Raw genomic sequence first — 21,206 nt, 5'->3', positions numbered from 1 at the left:
GAGGAGGAGGATAGGCTGCCTACCCACACCAACCATCCACCGATAGTACCACGCGGCCGCCCGAACATCGCCCCGCTCTCATACACAAATGAGCTTCCGGTCGATCCGTATTGAGAGGCGGAGTGGAGTGCAGGTCACTCCGCCTTCCGCTCTCATAGGCTGCAGCCGTTTGATCCACCAGCGGCCGCCGGTGCTCTGGTGAAGGTGCCTCAGTGGCAGGGAAGAGACCCCAGAGGCGGGGGAGTGCTATGGCAGAGGAGACCCCAGTGGTGGGGGAGTGCTCTGGCGGAGGAGACCCCAGTGGCGGGGGAGTGCTCTGGCAGAGGTGCCTCCGCATTTGATCTCTCCATGGCCGTCATTGATTTATTACAGGCAGCAGCGCAGCAGGCTTCACAGATTTAGACACAGGAGTGCACTGGCGGAGGTGCCGGTAAGGCGTGCCGGCACGTTCCTGCAGAAAAAAAGCACTGTCTAAGACTCTTTAAGAGCAGTCCCAGTCCATATCCTCTGGCACTTAACTCCCTTCTAGCACTTGAACGCCCCAAAAATCCAAAGCAAGATCTTTACTCACATAGTCCTATAAGCTGTCTACCACCCAGCCTCCACAGGTAGATCCTCAGTGAGTGAGACTCAAAGATCCTTCTCCAGACCAGGACTTCAGAACAGTGCCCTCCAGCACAAATCCTTTCACAGTCTTCCCCAGGTCCTCAGCCCAGCTCCTGCTGAGGCCCAGACTGCATCCTTGACTCAGTAAAGCTACCTCCAGGGGCAGCAGCCCCAAGAGAACTGGAACCCTCCCTGAAGAGGAAAGAACACTCTGGCAAGGCCTGCCAAACCTTAATCACCTCCCCAGCCACCTTCTCGACGCCTCCTTCCAGAGATTGGCTGGGACATGATAAATATTTGTACTGGACATTTGATTCTCCCAGCCCTATATTCTGGAAGCTTCATCCAGAAGTAGGTGTGAGAAATCAAACACCAAGCCTAGGAAAAACTGATCAGACAAAACAAATAAATCAGTGCGCCACTCACTATATTGAAGCCAAAAACTGATTTTAGCCTAGCAGCCTGAGTAAAGGAGGATGCTACATGTCTACCATGTATTGTTGCCAACTTATCCCTTTAAACCCAAACACATATGAATTACACAGGTTCTGAGGGGAATTTATTGCAAGTAAGGCACCAAGTGAGTATAATTACCACCTTATTCAGCCACAGAACTAATATTTAACTATTATGTCTTTGGTTTTAAAGGGATTAGGTGGCAATTCTACTACCATGACCTGTAGTTATTTAGGAGTTGGTGATGGTCTATTTAGCCCAAATGCATAGCTCCCAACTGTCCCTGATTTGGAGGGACTGTCCCTGATTTGGAACAATGTCCCTCTGTCCCTCATTCCTCATTTGTCCCTCATTTTGGTCTAATCTATATAGTTGTATCAAAAAATGCACTTTTTATCTTTCAAAAAGCGTTTCCCAGTGCTAAACCTTTCATTCAAATTCTAAATTGCTGCATTTGTAAATTTTAAAAGCCAATATAAAGGAATGGTAGTGCTAAAAAAAAAAGCCCTTGTGAATTTAATTAACCTTTTTTTTGGGTTAATTCTCCTTTAAGGGGGTGTGGCAGGGAGCGTGTCCTATGCCTACATACGTTTGCTAGTAGGTGTCCCTCATTCCCATCTCAAAATGTTGGGAGGTATGCAAATGATCAGTGTGGCTGAGGAGACCAATGTACATAAACAATATTGCACACTTATTACAAGATGCTCCGGGACTACTACAGCACCTTGACTTCTTCAGTAAGGGTTGAAGACTGGGCGTCTTGGTTCAGCAAGGTGGGCCGGACCAGAAACAGGAAGTGATGATGAAAGACACTTGATTAGAGATTATTAGTCTATTTAAACAGCGGTGAGACGTCCAGTCTTCAACCCTTACTGAAGAAGTCACAGTGGTGTAGTAGCCCATTTGACGTAACGCGTATAGGAGGAAGAAGTCGCAGTGGCAACGTCACCCCGCGAGCATCTTGTCGTTTATATGCATCCTGAGCCCGCACTGCTCAAGTGCTGCGTTTGTGAGTAACGTTTTAATGTTTTTATGAGGAAATAAACAGTTTTGATATACAGAGAGCACTAGATTTTGCCTTTTCTGTTCCTATGTGCACCGGACCCCATTGAGGGAATTTGTGCTGGCTGGTATCCATCTAATCAGCTGGAGGCAGCGCAGACTCAGTAGGAGCTCCATGACCAGCTGATTCGTTTATATCCCTGAGAGGGAACTGCTTTTTCTGACCTTCTGGTGAAACAGGGGTCAGAACGTGAGGTGAGCGGCTAGGACAGGGGTCTTCAAACTACAGCCCTCCAGTTGTTCAGGAACCAATTCCTGTCATGCCTAGTCATGTCTGTGAATGTCAGAGTTTTACAATGCCTCATGGGATGTGTAGTTCCGCAACAGCTGGAGGGCCGTAGTTTGAAGATCCCTGGGCTAGGATATTGAGGTGGAGGAGAGCACTTGCATTTTCAACGTTTATGCACTGGTGGTGTGTTGTGCGTTTTTGTGCAGAAAACTCTGAGGATTATTTTTATGCATTTGAACTCTTATTTTTATTCAATTTTTTTTTTGAGTGTGTGGACTTTATCTTTATTGTTTATTTTTCATTATTCCCATATAGGGAACACATATATTTCATTATTGTGTATTGATCACTATTCCCAGTCAGGGAACACGAATATTTGATTGTGCACTCAGTATCTTGCCTTACTGCAAGTTAATCAGGATTGAGGATTAATTGGTAGTTATTTAGGAAGTGCAACAATGTTTTGTTATGTATATTCTATATGTGAAGTGAATGCATTTTCTGTGTGTGCAGCAGCCACGTGGGGGGGTATTTTTAAATTTTTGGTTTGTGGCGGGATTTTGTCACATCACCTACTACTCATATCACTACATAGTGATTAAACACTTCCTTCCCGGCCTATAGCAGATGACGGCTGGGCGGTGGTTCAGTTATCCTGACTGGGCGTCATAGGGCATCCAGCAGGATAACATGCCACCGCGAGCCTCCGGCGGAGGCTCTTTACCACGTGATCAGCCATGTCCAATCACGGCTGATCACGATGTCAATAGGAAGAGCCGTTGATCGGCTTTTCCTCACTCGCGTCTGACAGACGTGAGCAGAGGAGAGCCGTTTGGGGGCTCTCCTGGCAAGGGGGTCTGCGCTGATTATGTTTCAGCGCAGCCCCCCCCTCAGATGACCACACTGGACCACCAGGGATCGCCACTAGGACCACCAGGGAAGGGGCAACATGTGGATGGCCAGGTATGTACCCCATGGCCATCCACATGTGCCCAATGTGCCCAGTCTGTGCCAATCAGTGCCCATTAGTGTCATCAGTGCCACCAATCAGTGTCATCAGTGCCACCCATCAGTGACCATCGGTGCCACCTGTCAGTGCCCATCAGTGCTCACCTATCAGTGCCCATCAGTGCCCATCCGTGCCACCTATCAGTGCCACCCATATGTACCCATCAGTGCCACCCATAAGTACCCATCAATGCCACCTACGAGTGCCCATCACTGCCGCCTATGAGTGTCCATCGGTGCCACCTATGAGTGCCCATCAGTGCCGCATACCAGTGCCACCTATCAGTGCCCATCAGTGCCACCTATCAGTGCCCATCATCAGTGCCCATCAGTGCCACCTCATCAGTGCAGCCATATCAGTGCCCATCATTGAAGAAGAAAACTTACTTATTTACAAAAATGTTTAACAGAAACAAAGAAAAACTTGTTTTTTTTCAAAATTTTCGGTCTTTTTTTATTTGTTGCGCAAAAAATAAAAACCGCAGAGGTGATCAAATACCACCAAAAGAAAGCTCTATTTGTGGGAACAAAATGATAAAAAAATTGTTTGGGTACAGTGTAGCATGACCGCGCAATTGTCATTCAAACTGCGACAGCGCTGAAAGCTGAAAATTGGCCTGGGCGGGAAGGTGTATAAGTGCCCGGTATTGAAGTGATTAAGGTTATTATCATTTGCACATTTTCTGTGTGTGCAGCAGCCAGGTAGGAGGGCATTTTTCAGTTTTTTGTTTTTTTTGTGGGATTTTGTTATATCACCTATTATTCATATCACTACATAGTGATTAAGGTTATTAATATTTGTGCTGATAGAAGTTTGTGTTAATGTAGCAGAATGCACATTGGCCTAAATTGACGAAGAAATTTGATTTTTTACATTTTTTTTATGGGATATGTTTTATAGCAGAAAGTAAAAAATGTATTATTTTCAAAACTGTCGGTCTTTTTTTGTTTATTTATTTGGGTACAGCGTCGCACGACCATGCAATTGTCAGCTAAAGTAATGCAGTGCCATATGGCCTGGTCATGAAGTGGGGTAAATCTTCCAGCGCTGAAGTGGTTGCAACTGTACATGGTTATTGAACAGTATGGAGTATTTGACTATGGAATTAACCTTTTCCTTTTACAATTAATTTTGCTTCCATACAGCAGCAGCACCACAAACTTACTTCATTCCAGTAAAAAAAACACCCTTTTCAGGTAGTTTTAGCGTATTTACAGTATATTAAGTGGTAATTGCATACCTCCCAACATTTTGAGATGGGAATGAGGGACACCTACTAGCAAATGTATGTAGGCATAGGACACGCCCCCTGTCACACCCCCTTAAAGGAGAATTAACCCAAAAAAAGGTTAATTAAATCCACAAGTGTTTTTTTTACCACTACTATTCCTTTATATTGGCTTTTAAAATGTGCAAATGCAGCAATTTAGAAATCAGATGAAAGGTTTAGCACTGGGAAACACTTTTTGAAAGATAAAAAGTGCATTTTATATACAACTATATGGATCAGACCAAAATGAGGGACAAATGAGGAGGAATGAGGGACAGAGGGACATTGCTCCAAATCAGGGACAGTCCCTCGAAATCAGGGACAGTTGGGTGGTATGGGTAATAGACCTGCCTTGACCACTGAATATAAATTGACCAATGGTTCCTTGAGGCTGTCAGAGGGAAAAAGAAAAGAGGGGCGCACCAGTCTTGTGTATTATCCTTGGATGTATTTTTATTTAAAAGTATATTATAAAACTACTCGCAAACAATTGGGAGAAAACTCGCGATGCAAACAGTCTCCAGATGACAGCGATTGGTCTAAGACCGATAAACTCCAGATGGTAACAGAGGAGGTGTCAGGGGCCACTGCCGACTGACGCGTTTCGAAGGATTACCTTCTTCTTCAGAGCCCAGCAGTTCCTTGAGGCTGTCCCTGTTCTCACTGATGCAAAGTTGTTCTGCTGCTGGCCAGTTTATATCAAATTCTCATTCAGAATGAAAAAACTTCAGATGATAAAGCAGTTTGTAAGCAGATGCATGTGGGGTGCCATTGATATTATTCCCACTGTTGTATTAATTGCACTATGTAGCTATGCAGATACACTATATTGTCAAAAGTATTGGGACGCCTGCCTTTACACGCACATGAACTTTAATGGCATCCCAGTCTTAGTCCGTATGGTTCAATATTGAGTTGGCCCACCCTTTGCAGCTATAACAGCTTCAACTCTTCTGGGAAGGGTGTCCAAGACGTCAGCATGTCAAGACATTTTGGACAATTTCATGCTCCCAACTTTGTGGGAACAGTTTGGGGATGGTTCTTTATGGACCTTGCTTTGTGCACTGGTGCGCAGTCATGTTATAACAGGAAGGGGCCATCTCCAAACTGTTCCCACAAAGTTGGGAGCATGAAATTGTCCAAAATGTCTTGACATACTGACGCTTTAGGAGTGCCTTTGACTGAAACTAAGGGACCAAGCCCGACCCCTGAAAAACAACCTCACACCAAAACGCCCCTCTCCACCAAATGATTTGCACCAGTGCACAAAGCAAGGTCCATAAAGACATGAATAAGCGAGTTTGACTGTCCTGATCTCAACCCGATAGAACACCTTTGGGATGAATTAGAGCGGAGACTGAGAGCCAGGCCTTCTCGTCCAACATCAGTGCCTGAACTAACATATGCCCATCTGGAAGAATTTTCAAAAATTCCCATAGACCCACTCCTAAACCTTGTGGACAGCCTTCCACTCCCAGAAGAGTTGAAGCTGTTATAGCTGCAAAGGGTGGGCCAACTCAATATTAAACCCTACGGACTAAGACTAGGATACCATTAAAGTTCATGTGCATGTAAAGGCAGGTGTCCCAATACTTTTGACAATATAGTGTAGTTCAGGCTGCCTGATATAGGAAGAGGTTAAGTGTGTCTAGACTCTTTTTCCGGGCTTTATGAGTCCTCCTGCCCCCCTGCTGTAAGCCACATAAATACCAGGGGAGTGCTCACAGCTCTCTCTCTTCCACATGGGATTTACAGAGGAAGACCTGTTGCAACATGTAGTCCCACTGGAGCACATGGCCTCCCCTTGTGGGGTTCTCCCTGGACTAGGAACCTACCACTACTGGACTTTTGCTGAATGGACTTTGCTTCTCTGGAAGGTATGAGCCTGGGCAGCTCGCATTAGTTAGTTAGGCCTGGTTCCCACTATTGCGGGTGCGGGAATCGCTGCAATTCCGCAAACCCGTAATGATGTGCGCCAGGCCTTAGGGCTGGACTCTGGTTCATGTGTGCTGTGCTGTTGAACTGTGCTGCTGAATCTTCAGTAAAGCTGTTAACTGTTTAAAGTCTGGTCTAAAAGCCATTCTAAAGGGGTGCATGATAGTTCCTAATGTGAACAAAGAACTAGGGTCAGTAAAGCACTAACGGGGTATAAAGTAAAGTCACTACTACAAGGCAACGCCAGCAGGAGGAGTAATGCAATTGGTTAACCAAGAACTAGTGCAAGGTACATTGCAGCCGGCAGGGGCAGATTGACCATTTGGCCACTCGGGCACTGCCCGAGGGCCCCGGGCCACTAGGGGGCCCCATCAGGGTTGCCAGCCTCAGTAAAACCAGGGACAGTATGTAAAAATCTGTGTTTTTTTTTACATCTGTCTCTGAAATGTCCCTTACCGACATCCTTTTGGTCTAAAAATCCCGAGATTATAGCTGCCCCACCTCTCCAGTACCTTCTTAGCCAATAGAAACATCTCTGTGTATACTGTGTGTACATGTATGTGTATACTGTGTGATTGTATACTCTGTGTGTGTGTTTGTGTATACTGTGTGGCCCCATAATCTCTGATTGCCTGGGGGCCCCATAATCTCCTATTGCCCGGGGGCCCCATGAGTTGTCAGTCCGCCCCTGGTGCGGAGTGTATGGCGATGGGTAGATGGTACAGGAGAGGAGTGCAGAGTGTATGGCGGTGGGTAGATGGTACAGGAGAGGAGTGCGGAGTGTATGGCGATGGGTAGATGGTACAGGAGAGGAGTGCGGAGTGTATGGCGGTGGGTAGTATGTACAGGAGAGGAGTGTGGCGTATATGGCGGAATGTAGTATGTGCAGGAAAAGAGTGCGGACTGTATGGATGTGGGTATTATGTGCAGGAGAGGAGTGCTGAGTGTATGGCGGTGGGTAGTATATACAGGAGAGGAGTGCAGAGTCTATGGCGGCAGGTAGTATATACAGGAGAGGAGTGCGGAGTGTATGGCGGTGGGTAGTATATACAGGAGAGGAGTGCGGAGTGTATGGCGGTGGGTAGTATATACAGGAGAGGAGTGCAGAGTATATGGCGGCTGGTAGTATATATAGGAGAGGAGTGCGGAGTGTATGGCGGTGGGTAGTATATACAGGAGAGGAGTGCAGAGTATATGGCGGCTGGTAGTATATACAGGAGAGGAGTGCGGAGTGTATGGCGGTGGGTAGTATATACAGGAGAGGAGTGCAGAGTATAGGCAAGTAGGTACCAAGAAGGAGGGTATAAAATCCTTACCAGATGGTACAGAACACCGGCAGCACTGTATCGGATATTCCCACAGGTATCAAATGTTTGTTGCCGATACCAGAAGTCTGAGGGCACTATATTACATATATTCTGGGAATGTCCAGGGCTAAAAGAGTTCTGGACGATGGTTTCTGAAACAGTCAAAATAATTACAGAAATGTCTCTAGAAGAAAACCCAGAATTTTTTTTTATTAAATGACATTCCTTTATCCATTGAAAAATATAAAAACTCTCTCTTAACCACATGCCGACACACGCCACCCGCTCGCTTCCCGAGCCGATGCGAGTGCCCGGCGGTCTCGATCACCACCAGGCTCCCGCAATCGCGGGGGGCACACGGAGAACCCGGAACTGTGTGTGTAAACACAGTTTCCGGTTCTCTGAGCAGAGAACTGACAGATTGTCTGCTCATACACAGTATGAATAGCGATCTGTTAGTTTCCCTGCACAGTCCCCATCCCCCTTTAGTTAGAACTCGTACTAGGACACACATTAACCTCTTCACTGCCCCCTAGTGTTAACCCTGTCATGAATATTCAGTCAGAATAAGTTGTGCCTTTTTAAGGACAGGTTTCCCACACAATAATTATCCTTGAGTAATTTTTAACGAAGATATTTTTAAGATACAAAATCAATCAATATGACACAGTCTATGCTTGTGAAACTTATTCACGGAGACGTGTGGTCATACGAAATAGAAATTTATTGGTAAACAAACACAAATAATCACATGAATTTACGATACCGATTGGGTTACATGAACGTCTTGAAAATCAATAAAAACACTTGCAAAATGGGCGTACCGTCCCCATGACCTAATACCACCATGATAACTTCTCAGTAGAATCAATAACCTTATGAACTTGACAATAAAACAGAACGTCTGTATTTCACACGTGCAACCCTTACTTTGCTGCAGGTAAGTAAGTGGTTAAAATTGTGAAATAAATTAGACGTTTGTTTTGTCAATAAATGTGGCAACTATGCAAAAAGAAAAATATAATGAAAAATTTGAATCTTTAGAGAAAAATCTACAAGGCGGTTATTGATTCGGGAGAATGATTATCCACTGTAAAATATTCAATACATCAATATTTGAGAGAACATATCAATATTTGAGAGAACATACAAGGTAAAATCAACATGACATAACTACCCATTCCAAGATGGCTACAGTTCCTATTGGCTGGTTACCAGAGTTAAGATGGCTGCCGTAGTTTCAAAATGGGTACTCCTAAAGAGGATTTACTTCTTGTGACCTCCGAGTTCTAAGTATTAGGTGTTGAGGAATTTTCATGAATGTAAAGATATGTATTCATGCATGGTGCATGAGTGTCAGTCTGGGAGTGTGTGTGTCTCCCAGTGTCCCCCCTTCAGGGTGGATCCCTGAGCTCTCCCCCTTAGCTCGCTTCCTCCTTTTGTTGTTCCCTTTCTGCCATCTTCCTTGCCTCTAATTACCATTTCAGATAATAAGACCATAAAAATTATAATGGCTCTGCCCAAAAGGAGGTGGCTCACTTCCCATTGGGTTAGGAGACGTAATGATTAACTTCCTCTGGAAATTTAGTGAGTTCAAATAATACCACCTTCAACCACCAGGTGTCTCACACGTGTTTTGAGTCCATCCTTTTAAATTAATACATTCTATTTTCATAAGGTGTATAATGGTAAGGATAAGTATATACCTTTAAATATTCTGGTACTCGGTCTAATGTAAAATACACTCAGTATAAGTTTGATTAATCATCATTACATAACTTGGTTATATAACTGTATCTCTATAAATGTATATCTGTAAAAACTGGTCTATCTAGGAAATACACACATTGTTATATATTTCCTCAATACCACTTAAAAATGATTATCTATATGGATACCTGTATAACTTCTGGTATCTCCACTGAACATTTGTTTATCTTAAGTGTAGGCTACAATCTTATATGATTATAATCATGATTATATGTTTTTCCTAATACTAATTCGTTACTTAAAATACTTCTACTTATAAAATCACATTTTTATATCCATTTTCTTCATAGCAAAGTTGTTGGGTCCGCAGACGCCAACATTATAATGTCTCTGTGACCTACAATGTCATAGATAGTTTAAAATGACTTATAATAACCTTATCGATACTTTAAAATATTTTTGACTGGCACAATATTCAACTTTCTCTAACATGTCGAGATGGACCGTGAACATTCTCACTGGGTGTTTAGAAATGACTTGTTTGTCTAAACCATCCTAAAAGTTCATACAATGAGCTTTGTTAGCCAAGGTGTTAGCTATTTAAACAGTTCTTCACTCGAACACAATAAGTTAGGTTATCTCTATGTGAGAAAAGTCTATATAACCTTGTGTCCTGTGGCAGCTTTTGTTTATTCCCCATACTATGTAAATATCTCCTTGTTTTGTGACGAGGGCAGCCTTTGTTCCAACAGTTTCCTTTACAATACATGCTTGTAAAAGTCTTCAATATTTGAAGTAGAGAAGGGCTTGTTCAAACATGACAACGTCCATTTTGTCCTAAAGGTCAAAAAGGCAACAGTTCATCTGCTTTTTGAGGCCTAAGCATCTCTCATGTTTCTGCCAGGAAATATAAAATATGTGTCTTCATGAATTCACAACAAATCCCCCCTTGTGAAGTGTTCAAATGCCGGGAGTCGTTTGAAAGACTTCACCACCGGCCACATATTGAAGAAATATGGCTTCCTTCTAGTTTTGTAATTCTAGTTGGGGAGATGGATCCAGATCGTGGATCTATGTTTAAAGGGTGTAGACACCTTCATGTGGGTGTAATTCTTTGAAGGGAAAACACAAAATGGGTTGGTGATTGATGTGTGCATCTCAGGGCCGTCATCCGTTGACTTCGGGCACCTTTGGGTCTTGGCCGTCCTGGTAGGTTTGTCCGTGTAGATTGGCCATCAGTGGTGTTCCGGAATCCCCCATACGGTTCCTTCTCTGGATGTTTCACACACATTGGACTCTCGGTTCTGTTGACCGGCTCATGGACATCTTAGTCCTGTAAGGGAAAATGGATTCCGTTAGAAAAGACATATATAGTCTCCTTTTTTTTTTTACATGATCTGTGTTTGAGATCTCAGTGTTAAGCTGGTATCCTGGGCTTCCCCAGAGCCCCTTTTTTTTTTTCCATTGTGTCATCAGTCCTTTAACTAAACACTCTGGATAGCAGGACAATGTATGAAACATTTGCTATGGGAGACCAAGCTCCAGGGCTTATTAACATGAGGACATTTCTTTAGAGCTGTGGATACCAGACATGATTGACTGACATTCTTCAGAACCATTTTTTTTTTTTAGCTTACTTGTAGCGGTTCTGGAATAATAACAATTAAAACATTTAAGTTTGACATGTGACACTTATTGTCAGTACTAAGATATTTGACATTATAGTCAACCTTCTACTTGTGAGGAATAAAACAAATAAAATCTCCCCCCTTTGGGGTGTCAATACAATTCGTTTGAGGCAATCAAACTACCTTATGCGGGTGACTCCTCATCTTTTACCAAAATATCAAACCATTTAGGCCTCCTGATATTAATGTCTTTAGGATTCGGTCTTCCTCTGGAATCACCGTCTTAGGCGACTTCTTGAAATTAGGCTGTTTGGAGCGACCTGTGTATGTCAGAGGAATGAAGTGACCACTGAAAAATAGGAGAATAATTAATATCTAACAACCACCATCCCCCGGTAGGGATTTCTGGATCCTCATTACTGTGACCTGGGGAAAAACATGGTGTTAGAGCTTCTGTCTCCTGTACCTTTTATTCAGTGCATTCCTCTGATTTATTTTAACATGGGCGCTTCAAAGGCTCTGTGGCCCGTGGCTGGCCACAGGATTTGCCCCTTGAAGAATGCTATTCACGTTCCGTACAGCAATAAAACCGTGTAACATATTCATAATTTGAACGATTTTGGATTTTGCATTGCTTACAGGTTGATCAGAATTGGGTCGTGGAACCCGGTTTCTGTACTTTCTAGGGGCTACTGGCTCAGTTTGATCAGACATATCCCCATCAGAACCACTGTCTTCATTCTGGGATAGTTGTCTGGGCCTTAGTTGCTCCCTATTTTTCCGGGGATTTTGGGGTGTCCTACCCTGTGATTGCTCCCTATTTACCTGTGTAGGCCCCCGGGGGCCAATTACACTGGTGAGGGTGTCTACCCTTAGGTTTAAATCTGACCCGTGGGAGATACACCCTATAGTTTCTTTCAAACTTTGGGGCAGGATCCCATGGGTGATACTCCCGAGGTGGTCTTTGCTCCCCCCTTCTATTTGGTGGGGTATCTGGTCTCCTGCTGGGGAAACTCTTTGGCACGTCTCCTCTGACTATGTCAGCGTATGTCTCCTCCTGAAGCTCAACATGTAATGATTTAGGAGATACATGAATTTCATCCGCAAATTTATTCGAGGGTTCAGGCCCCCTTTTGTTTTCACCAGTCTGTTGGATAGAATACAAATTGTTACTCTCTTTTACCAACGACTCCGGTGAACACCCCCCTTTGTAATCTTTTGCTAAACTCACTTTTATGTAGTTAGGTAGGGCCTCGAAAAATGTGGAATTAAACTCAGGGTGGTTGTGATCTGGCTCCTTTTCTGCTACGTGGGAAGCATTTTTGAGCACAGCCAGATTTTCGTTGGGGCTTTGATTACTGTTACATCTGAGGTTGGGTATAGCCGCTGTAGCCGCGGTAACATTTTCATAAGGGCCAAATTTTAGATGACAGCAGTGTTTAATTTCTTGCTATGAAGCACCATACAGACCTTTTAAAGATTCGCAGAATCTACGGTGTTTGGTTTCAAATACCCACGGCAAGAAATTAATCCTAGACTGGTCATCATCTAGGCCTAAAACTGATAGGGTATTTTCATAGGTCTCGATGTGGTCAATAACGCACATGGATCCCTCTTCCTTAAAGACTGGGACAGCATCATTTACAAATTTTATTATTTCTGCTGTGTCTTGGTTAGGGGTGTCTGTCTTTTTCTCTGATCCCAAAGAAAACTGGTTAGATCCCCTTTCATGTGGTGGTTCACTTTTTACCCCTCTTTGCTCTACAGATGGCTTGGGGTAGGATATTGGTTCTTTTTCTGATTCCTCCTCAGTGTCTGACTCCCAACTTTCATATTCAGAATCAGATTCAGAGTCAGATTCTGAAGTACTGTCAGACTCGTCACTAAAGACTGGGATAGCATCATTTACAAATTTTATTATTTCTGCTTTGTCTTGGTTAGGGGTGTCTGTCTTTTTCTCTGATCCCAAAGAAAACTGGTTAGATCCTCTTTCATGTGGTGGTTCACTTTTTACCCACCTTTGCTCTACAGATGGCTTGGGGTAGGATATTGGTTCTTTTTCTGATTCCTCCTAATTGTCTGACTCCCAAATTTCATATTCAGAATCAGATTCAGAGTCAGATTCTGAAGTACTGTCAGACTCGTCACTAAAGACTGGGATAGCATCATTTACAAATGTTATTATTTCTGTGGTGTCTTAGTTAGGGGTGTCTGTCTTTTTCTCTGATCCCAAAGAAAACTGGTTAGATCCCCTTTCATGTGGTGGTTCACTTTTTACCCCCCTTTGTTCTACAGATGGCTTGGGGTAGGATATTGGTTCTTTTTCTGATTCCTCCTCAGTGTCTGACTCCCAACTTTCATATTCAGAATCAGATTCAGAGTCAGATTCTGAAGTACTGTCAGACTCGTCACTAAAGACTGGGATAGCATCATTTACAAATTTTATTATTTCTGCTGTGTCTTGGTTAGGGGTGTCTGTCTTTTTCTCTGATCCCAAAGAAAACTGGTTAGATCCCCTTTCGTGTGGTGCTTCACTTTTTACCCCCCTTTGCTCTACAGATGGCTTGGGGTAGGATATTGATTCTTTTTCTGATTCCTCCTCATTGTCTGACTCCCAACCTTCAGATTCAGAATCAGAGTCAGAATCAGATTCAGAGTCAGATTCTGAAGTACTGTCAAACTCGTCCCTTTCAGGGATGCGTATCTGAGTATTACCCTGGGGCATAAACTTCATTTGTTCTATTAATTTTTCTAATTGCTTAATTAGGGATTCCTGCCAACTTCCTGAATTTCCACTGCCTATTACTCGGCAACTTCCTAAATTTCCACTGCCTATTACTCGGCAATTTTCGTCAGGAGACTCGTTTTCCTGCAGAAAACTCTCCCTCTGCTCTATTAATTGTTCCCACTTTTTACTTATTTGGTGAAGTCCGTCCATAATTATTTTAGCGTCTTTTTCTGATTGTTCAAATTTATCTAGAAAATCTAAGATATCATTCCTCTGTTGGGTACTTTGATATTTAAACTCATTATGAAGATACATCAGGATAAGGCATAATTCCACAAGAAGGCGATCACACCTTTTTATTCCCTTTACCTCAGGGAATCTGTCTGTGAGTCCACGGATTTGCCATCCTACAGTCCACATGCCCTTTTTTAAATTATTGGCGTGGTTTCTAAGGCCTTTAACAAATACTTTTAGATCAGACTCATTAGACAAACTTTTTCCGGCTTGATCCGCCGTTTCCATTTTATAAATTATTTCCAACATTTCCTGTACCTGTATCAATTCTTCCTGAGTGCTCATACTACCACTAAGGGCTGACTCTTGATAATCCCCATCAACATAAAATTCACTTTGACCAGACATTTTGACATAAAATAAAAAACATTTTTTTAATTAATAATTAATAATTTCATGCAAAATATTATGTATGTCACCACTATAACTATGATTGATCTTGTACAAAACATCGACGTTAGCTCAGCAGTGCCTCCATTATGTCGTGAATATTCAGTCAGAATAAGTTGTGCCTTTTTAAGGACAGGTTTCCCGCACAATAATTATCCTTGAGTAATTTTTTAACGAAGATATTTTTAAGATACAAAATCAATCAATATGACACAGTCTATGCTTGTGAAACTTATTCACGAGACGTGTGGTCATACGAAATAGAAATTTATTGGTAAACAAACACAAATAATCACATGAATTTACGATACCGATTGGGTTACATGAACGTCTTGAAAATCAATAAAAACACTTGCAAAATGGGCGTACCATCCCTATGACCTAATACCACTATGATAACTTCTCAGTAGAATCAATAACCTTATGAACTTGACAATAAAACAGAACGTCTGTATTTCACACGTGCAACCCTTACTTTGCTGCAGGTAAGTAAGTGGTTAAAATTGTGAAATAAATTAGACGTTTGTTTTGTCAATAAATGTGGCAACTATGCAAAAAGAAAAATATAATGAAAAATTTGAATCTTTAGAGAAAAATCTACAAGGCGGTTATTGATTCGGGAGAATGATTATCCACTGTAAAATATTCAATACATCAATATTTGAGAGAACATATCAATATTTGAGAGAACATACAAGGTAAAATCAACATGACATAATTACCCATTCCAAGATGGCTACAGTTCCTATTGGCTGGTTACCAGAGTTAAGATGGCTGCCGTAGTTTCAAAATGGATACTCCTAAAGAGGATTTACTTCTTGTGACCTCCGAGTTCTAAGTATTAGGTGTTGAGGAATTTTCATGAATGTAAAGATATGTATTCATGCATGGTGCATGAGTGTCAGTCTGGGAGTGTATTGTCTCCCAGTGTCCCCCCTTCAGGGTGGATCCCTGAGCTCTCCCCCTGAGCTCCCTTCCTCCTTTCGTTGTTCCCTTCCTGCCATCTTCCTTGCCTCTAATTACCATTTCAGATAATAAGACCATAAAAATTATAATGGCTCTGCCCAAAAGGAGGTGGCTCACTTCCCATTGGGTTAGGAGACGTAATGATTAACTTCCTCTGGAAATTTAGTGAGTTCAAATAATACCACCTTCAACCACCAGGTGTCTCACACGTGTTTTGAGTCCATCCTTTTAAATTAATACATTCTATTTTCATAAGGTGTATAATGGTAAGGATAAGTATATACCTTTAAATATTCTGGTACTCGGTCTAATGTAAAATACACTCAGTATAAGTTTGATTAATCATCATTACATAACTTGGTTATATAACTGTATCTCTATAAATGTAAATCTGTAAAAACTGGTCTATCTAGGAAATACACACATTGTTATATATTTCATCAATACCACATAAAAATGATTATCTATATGGATACCTGTATAACTTCTGGTACCTCCACTGAACATTTGTTTATCTTAAGTGTAGGCTACAATCTTATATGATTATAATCATGATTATATGTTTTTCCTAATACTAATTAATTACTTAAAATACTTCTACTTATAAAATCACATTTTTATATCCATTTTCTTCATAGCAAAGTTGTTGGGTCCGCAGACGCCAACATTATAATGTCTCTGTGACCTACAATGTCATAGATAGTTTAAAATGACTTATAATAACCTTATCGATACTTTAAAATATTTTTGACTGGCACAATATTCAACTTTCTCTAACGTGTTGAGATGGACCGTGAACGTTCTCACTGGGTGTTTAGAAATGACTTGTTTGTCTAAACCATCCTAAAAGTTCATACAATGAGTTTTGTTAGCCAAGGTGTTAGCTATTTAAACAGTTCTTCACTCGAACACAATAAGTTAGCTTATCTCTTGCGAGAAAAGTCTATATAACCTTGTGTCCTGTGGCAGCTTTTGTTTATTCCCCATACTATGTAAATATCTCCTTGTTTTGTGACGAGGGCAGCCTTTGTTCCAACAGTTTCCTTTAGAATACATGCTTGTAAAAGTCTTCAATATTTGAAGAAGTAGAGAAGGGCTTGTTCAAACATGAGAACGTCCATTTTGTCCTAAAGGTCAAAAAGGCAACAGTTCATCTGCTGTTTGAGGCCTAAGCATCTCTCATGTTTCTGCCAGGAAATATAAAATATGTTTCTTCATGAATTCACAACAACCCCTTCACTGCCAGTGACAATTTACAGTAATCAGTGCATTTTTAATCGCTGTATTAATGCCCATGGTCCCAAAAATGTGTCAAAATTGTCCGACGTGTCCGCCACAATGTCGCAGTCACGATAAAAATCACTGATCGCCGCCATTACCAGTAAAAAAAAAAATTATTAATAAAAATGCCATAAAACTATCCCCTATTTTGTAGACTCTATAACTTTTGCGCAAACCAATCAATATACGCTTATTGCGATTTTTTTTTTTTTACCAAAAATATGTAGAAGAATACGTATCGGCCTAAACTGAGGAAAAAAAAATTTTTATAGATTTTTTGGGGATATTTATTTTAGCAAAAAGTAAAAAATAATGCGTTTTTTTCAAAATTGTCGCTCTTTTTTTGTTTATCGCGCAAAAAATAAAAAACGCAGAGGTGATCAAATACCACCACAAGAAAGCTCTATTTGTGGGAAAGAAAGGACGCCAATTTTGTTTGGGAGCCACGTCGCACGACGACCGTGCAATTGTCAGTTAAAGCGACGCAGTGCCGAATCGCAAAAAGTGCTCTGGTCTTTGGCCAGCCAAATGATTTTTGATGATAACCAGGGCGCTTCTTGGTTAAGGAAAATACAACAAAAGTAGAAACTGGGCTATTTCTTATTAGATTACGATGATGGTTGAATAACTATGATATCGTTTAAAGATAATATAAACTCGGAATATTAATAACAGTAATTTGTACTTGCCAAGAGAATGGCAGGGGTAAAATAGAGGTTGTGTTATATAGATGAGATATATGCAGGGGATTGATTCAGCTCTCAAGTGGTACCCATTTAATGTTCAACTCCAGGATCTAGACAAAATCTACGCTTGTAGTGTAGGGGTGAATGAGTAAGATGGAATGCTTACCCCATTGCTTGCTTCATCAGGGTCCCTCCTGAGGTCCCACTAATCCTGCTAAGCCTCCTCTCTAATGCTTTCTTGGCCATGGTCGGACTTCTGCCTCCTTCATGTACAATACAAGGTTAATAGCCCTTTATTGTACGTGATGACTCTGAGGGACCTCCCCCAGCCCTGAGTACAAGAGGAAGAAGAGCCCCAGAGCTGAGCAAAGCAGGGGTAAGAAAAGTAATACATCCTCTGCAGCCCCCCCCAAACCTAATGAGTGTAACACCCTCTTAGATAGGTAGGTTGTTACATTTGTGTGTTTACATTTTGTTTTTGGCTCCTCTGCAATCAGTGGAGCAGTTTGTGATTGCTTTGGGTTGTTCTGGACTTCACTGGATGCAGTTTTGATTAGTTCCCCGTTTCTTCTGGTGGATTCTAGAATGTAGTGGGCAGGAAAAGGCAAATTGGCAGCCTGAATATTTACGTTATCTCAACCAATTCCTCTGGGAGGGTGCCTACTAGATGGTTGGGGAGTACATAAATAGTCTGGGGTCTGGAGCAGCCCTGTTCTTTTCCAGGAGGAGAAGTTCCCAGCCTGAAGGGCTGCTGTCCTTCTAGGCATCACAGCTGATTTTCTACCTGTCCTTATCGGGGTCCCAGCTATGCCAGAGCTGGGGGACCTATTTTATCAAGAATCTCTGGAACTAATCAAGGGATTTGACCTGGAGTCTGGTCTGGAGGGCTTGTGGGTGTATGTCTGGCTGATATTGGAAGGAGGCATCCAAGTATCCAAGGACATTGAGAGTACAGACTCGAGTCTAGGATCCTGGTGACTGTTTGCTGTTACTATCCCTTGTGCATCGGTGCTAATTCTTGCTTAACTAGGGCAATCCTTATAGTATCTCAGAGTTGCTCATTGCCTTAGCTGCAACTGGGAACTGGGCTAAGAAGCTTTGACAAAGTTGAGAGTGTCCTCTTATTGCTGAACAGTGTTACTGGAGTATCCCACAGCTCCCTTTGCCCCATTCAATTTTTTTCAACAACAAATCTCAAAAAGACAAACCCCTAGACTGTTCAGTGAGCCAGAAAAAGTGATTGTTGCTGTGTACCTGGCTGCTGTTTCACTAACCTGGGAAAAGAACCTGGGGCTAATCAGCAGGCCCTTTTGGAGGTGAGCACTACATGTGTGGGCCCGTCTGGGATTTCTCTTTAGTGTATGCAGCCGTTGCTATCAGCAACCAATGAGAGGATTGGAGTTTGGCATGTTCTGTGGACGGTCTAGTGTATGTGGATACAGAAGAGGATTGATGCAATAGTGTGTTATAGGGGCAAGGTTATTCTGTTAGATAGAACCGCTGCCAGGCGGGTGCATTTTCTAGTGGACTGTAAAGAGTTTGGGTGGGTGGAGCGAGAGAGGCTCTGGCGTCAAAGAGACTGGAGGTGGAGTTCAGAGCTGCACAGGTAGAGTGCAGACGCGGGAGAAGGAGCGTTCAGCATGTGGGCAACACGTGAAAGCACCAAGATGGCGGCACACATCTGATTTTTTGGTTACCAGATCGTGACAACTACCCAGAGTGATACTGCTCGGAGGTATCCAGACTGGCTGGCAGTGCTGCAGGAGGAGTGGCTCACTGATACAGGAGTGCACTTGGCACACAAAGAGTGCTTGGCCCTATGTACCACAAAGGGGTCTGAGCACATTGCAATAGCCTGCGGGCAGTGCAGGTAGGTAACCGCTAAAATAGAGGCATGGAATTGCTGTGATCACTGTGGAGAAGCACTGCTAGATCTACCACCAAATGTACTAAGAGTTAATTGGGACAGCAGTTTCTGCACTGAAATGGCAGAACTGTCTGGACAAGCTGCAGCAGGGCAAGAGGCTGTCAGCAAATCTATCAGCGCTTAGCGCGGGTAAGGCCGAGTTGTCTTTAGGGCCAGGACAGAAGACAGCCAGCTATACCTCTGGTCAGGGGCATAGATTTGCTCTAGGGAAGGAGACACAACGTCTAGCACTATATGGGAGAAGCCCATATAGAGATAGAGCACCTGGGAAGCCAGATGCTGCGATGGGACCAGGTGAGTCTCAGGAGAAAGAGAATGAGAAGGGGACAGACCTGGGGTCACCCAAGTTTGGGGATGGATTTGAATTGCTAGAGGAGGAGGATTGGGATCCCTCAGGAGAGTCTGAACAGGAATGGGACAAGGGGATGCCCTAACTGAAGAGTGTCCAGTACCAAAAGTGACTGAAAGGGTGATTGACCCTGAGTCTGCAGAGGAAAAAGGAATCAGTTACACTACTGGAGTGTGCCCCAGGGCTACAGTTAGAAACGTGTAGCCAGGAGCTGGCTGATATTGCCTGCTTGTCAGGAGACACTCTGCAGCATTGCTACAGTAAGACTGCTTCCCACTAGTGCTCAGCTAAAACTCTATGTTAACACATCTTGCCAGCATAGTGATCAACACCAGGGAGAAAAGTAAAGCATCTTGGGAGCTGTAGTCCCAGGACTCAGGTTTCACACTCAGGCTGGACTGTAATAGACTACAAATACTAGCCGCCTGGAGTAGGAGAGGGGAATGCTGGGAGAGGAAATAAAAAGCTTGTGCTGGGCTGTGATCGTGCTCTTGGGACCCCGGCCTGGATCTGCAAGCAAGTGACTCAGGCAAGTGTCAGAATGTGCTGTAGTAAAGTAAGTGAAATGTAGCGCTAAGAAAAGATAACACAGTGAAGTGAAAAAAACTCTAGTATACATCTAATATAGTGATGAAGTCCATCATTGTGGGATAAATGATGTGAAAATAAGTTTCATAAAATGAATCCAGTCCTAAAAAGGAAAATGGGATGGGAGTCCACAACTATGAAGTGATAATCTTCAAACAAGTAGAATGAGATGGCTGAAATACGAAACATCCAGGATGGTGAGTCCCCGCTAAGTATATGAGATGAAACACTTTTACTGGAACCGGTGGACCCGGATGTCAGCGACACCGACTCATAAAGGCATGGATATCCAAAGTATAAAAAATTAGGTGATTGTCGCTACCCTATAGCCACTGAGTAAATACCAAAAGGTTATGAAAAATATGCAGGTGCTAAGCTTATGAACCAACTGGGCGGCACAGTGGTGTAGTGGGTAGCAGTCTCACCTAGCAGTAAAAAGCATTGCTGGTTCAAATCCCAACCACGACACTACCTGCCTGGAGTTTGCATGTTCTCCCTGTGCCTGCGTGGGTTTCCTCCGGTTTCCTCCCACACTCCAAAGACATGCTGGTAGGTTAATTGGCTTCTGTCCAAAAATTGGCCCTAGTATATGAATATGAGTTGGGGACCTTGGATTGTGGGCTCCTTGAGGGTAGGGACTGATGTGAGTGTGTACTCACTCAGGTTGGACTGGTGTCTTTATTCAACCTTACTAATTGTATATATATATATGTGTCCCACTAGTGGGTGTGGTAACAAGGTGGGCATGTGATAAGTGTATCAAATCATAACTGAAATAATCAAAC

The 21,206-nt window shown here is 42.7% G+C and overlaps 1 long non-coding RNA gene across 1 annotated transcript; it reads right to left on the bottom strand.

Annotated features, from left to right (window-relative positions):
- Positions 1-8,580: 8,580 nt before the first annotated feature.
- On the bottom strand, positions 8,581-19,735 carry LOC141148446 (uncharacterized). The gene is made up of 2 exons (XR_012245215.1): positions 15,347-19,735; positions 8,581-10,917 (listed from the first exon to the last, which is right to left on the bottom strand). It is a non-coding gene; the product is annotated as an uncharacterized lncRNA (long non-coding RNA).
- Positions 19,736-21,206: the final 1,471 nt, after the last annotated feature.

This window comes from Aquarana catesbeiana, linkage group LG06, assembly GCF_042186555.1.
Source record: "Aquarana catesbeiana isolate 2022-GZ linkage group LG06, ASM4218655v1, whole genome shotgun sequence".
NCBI lineage: Eukaryota > Metazoa > Chordata > Amphibia > Anura > Ranidae > Aquarana > Aquarana catesbeiana.
This window is presented reverse-complemented; position numbering and strand designations above follow the sequence as displayed.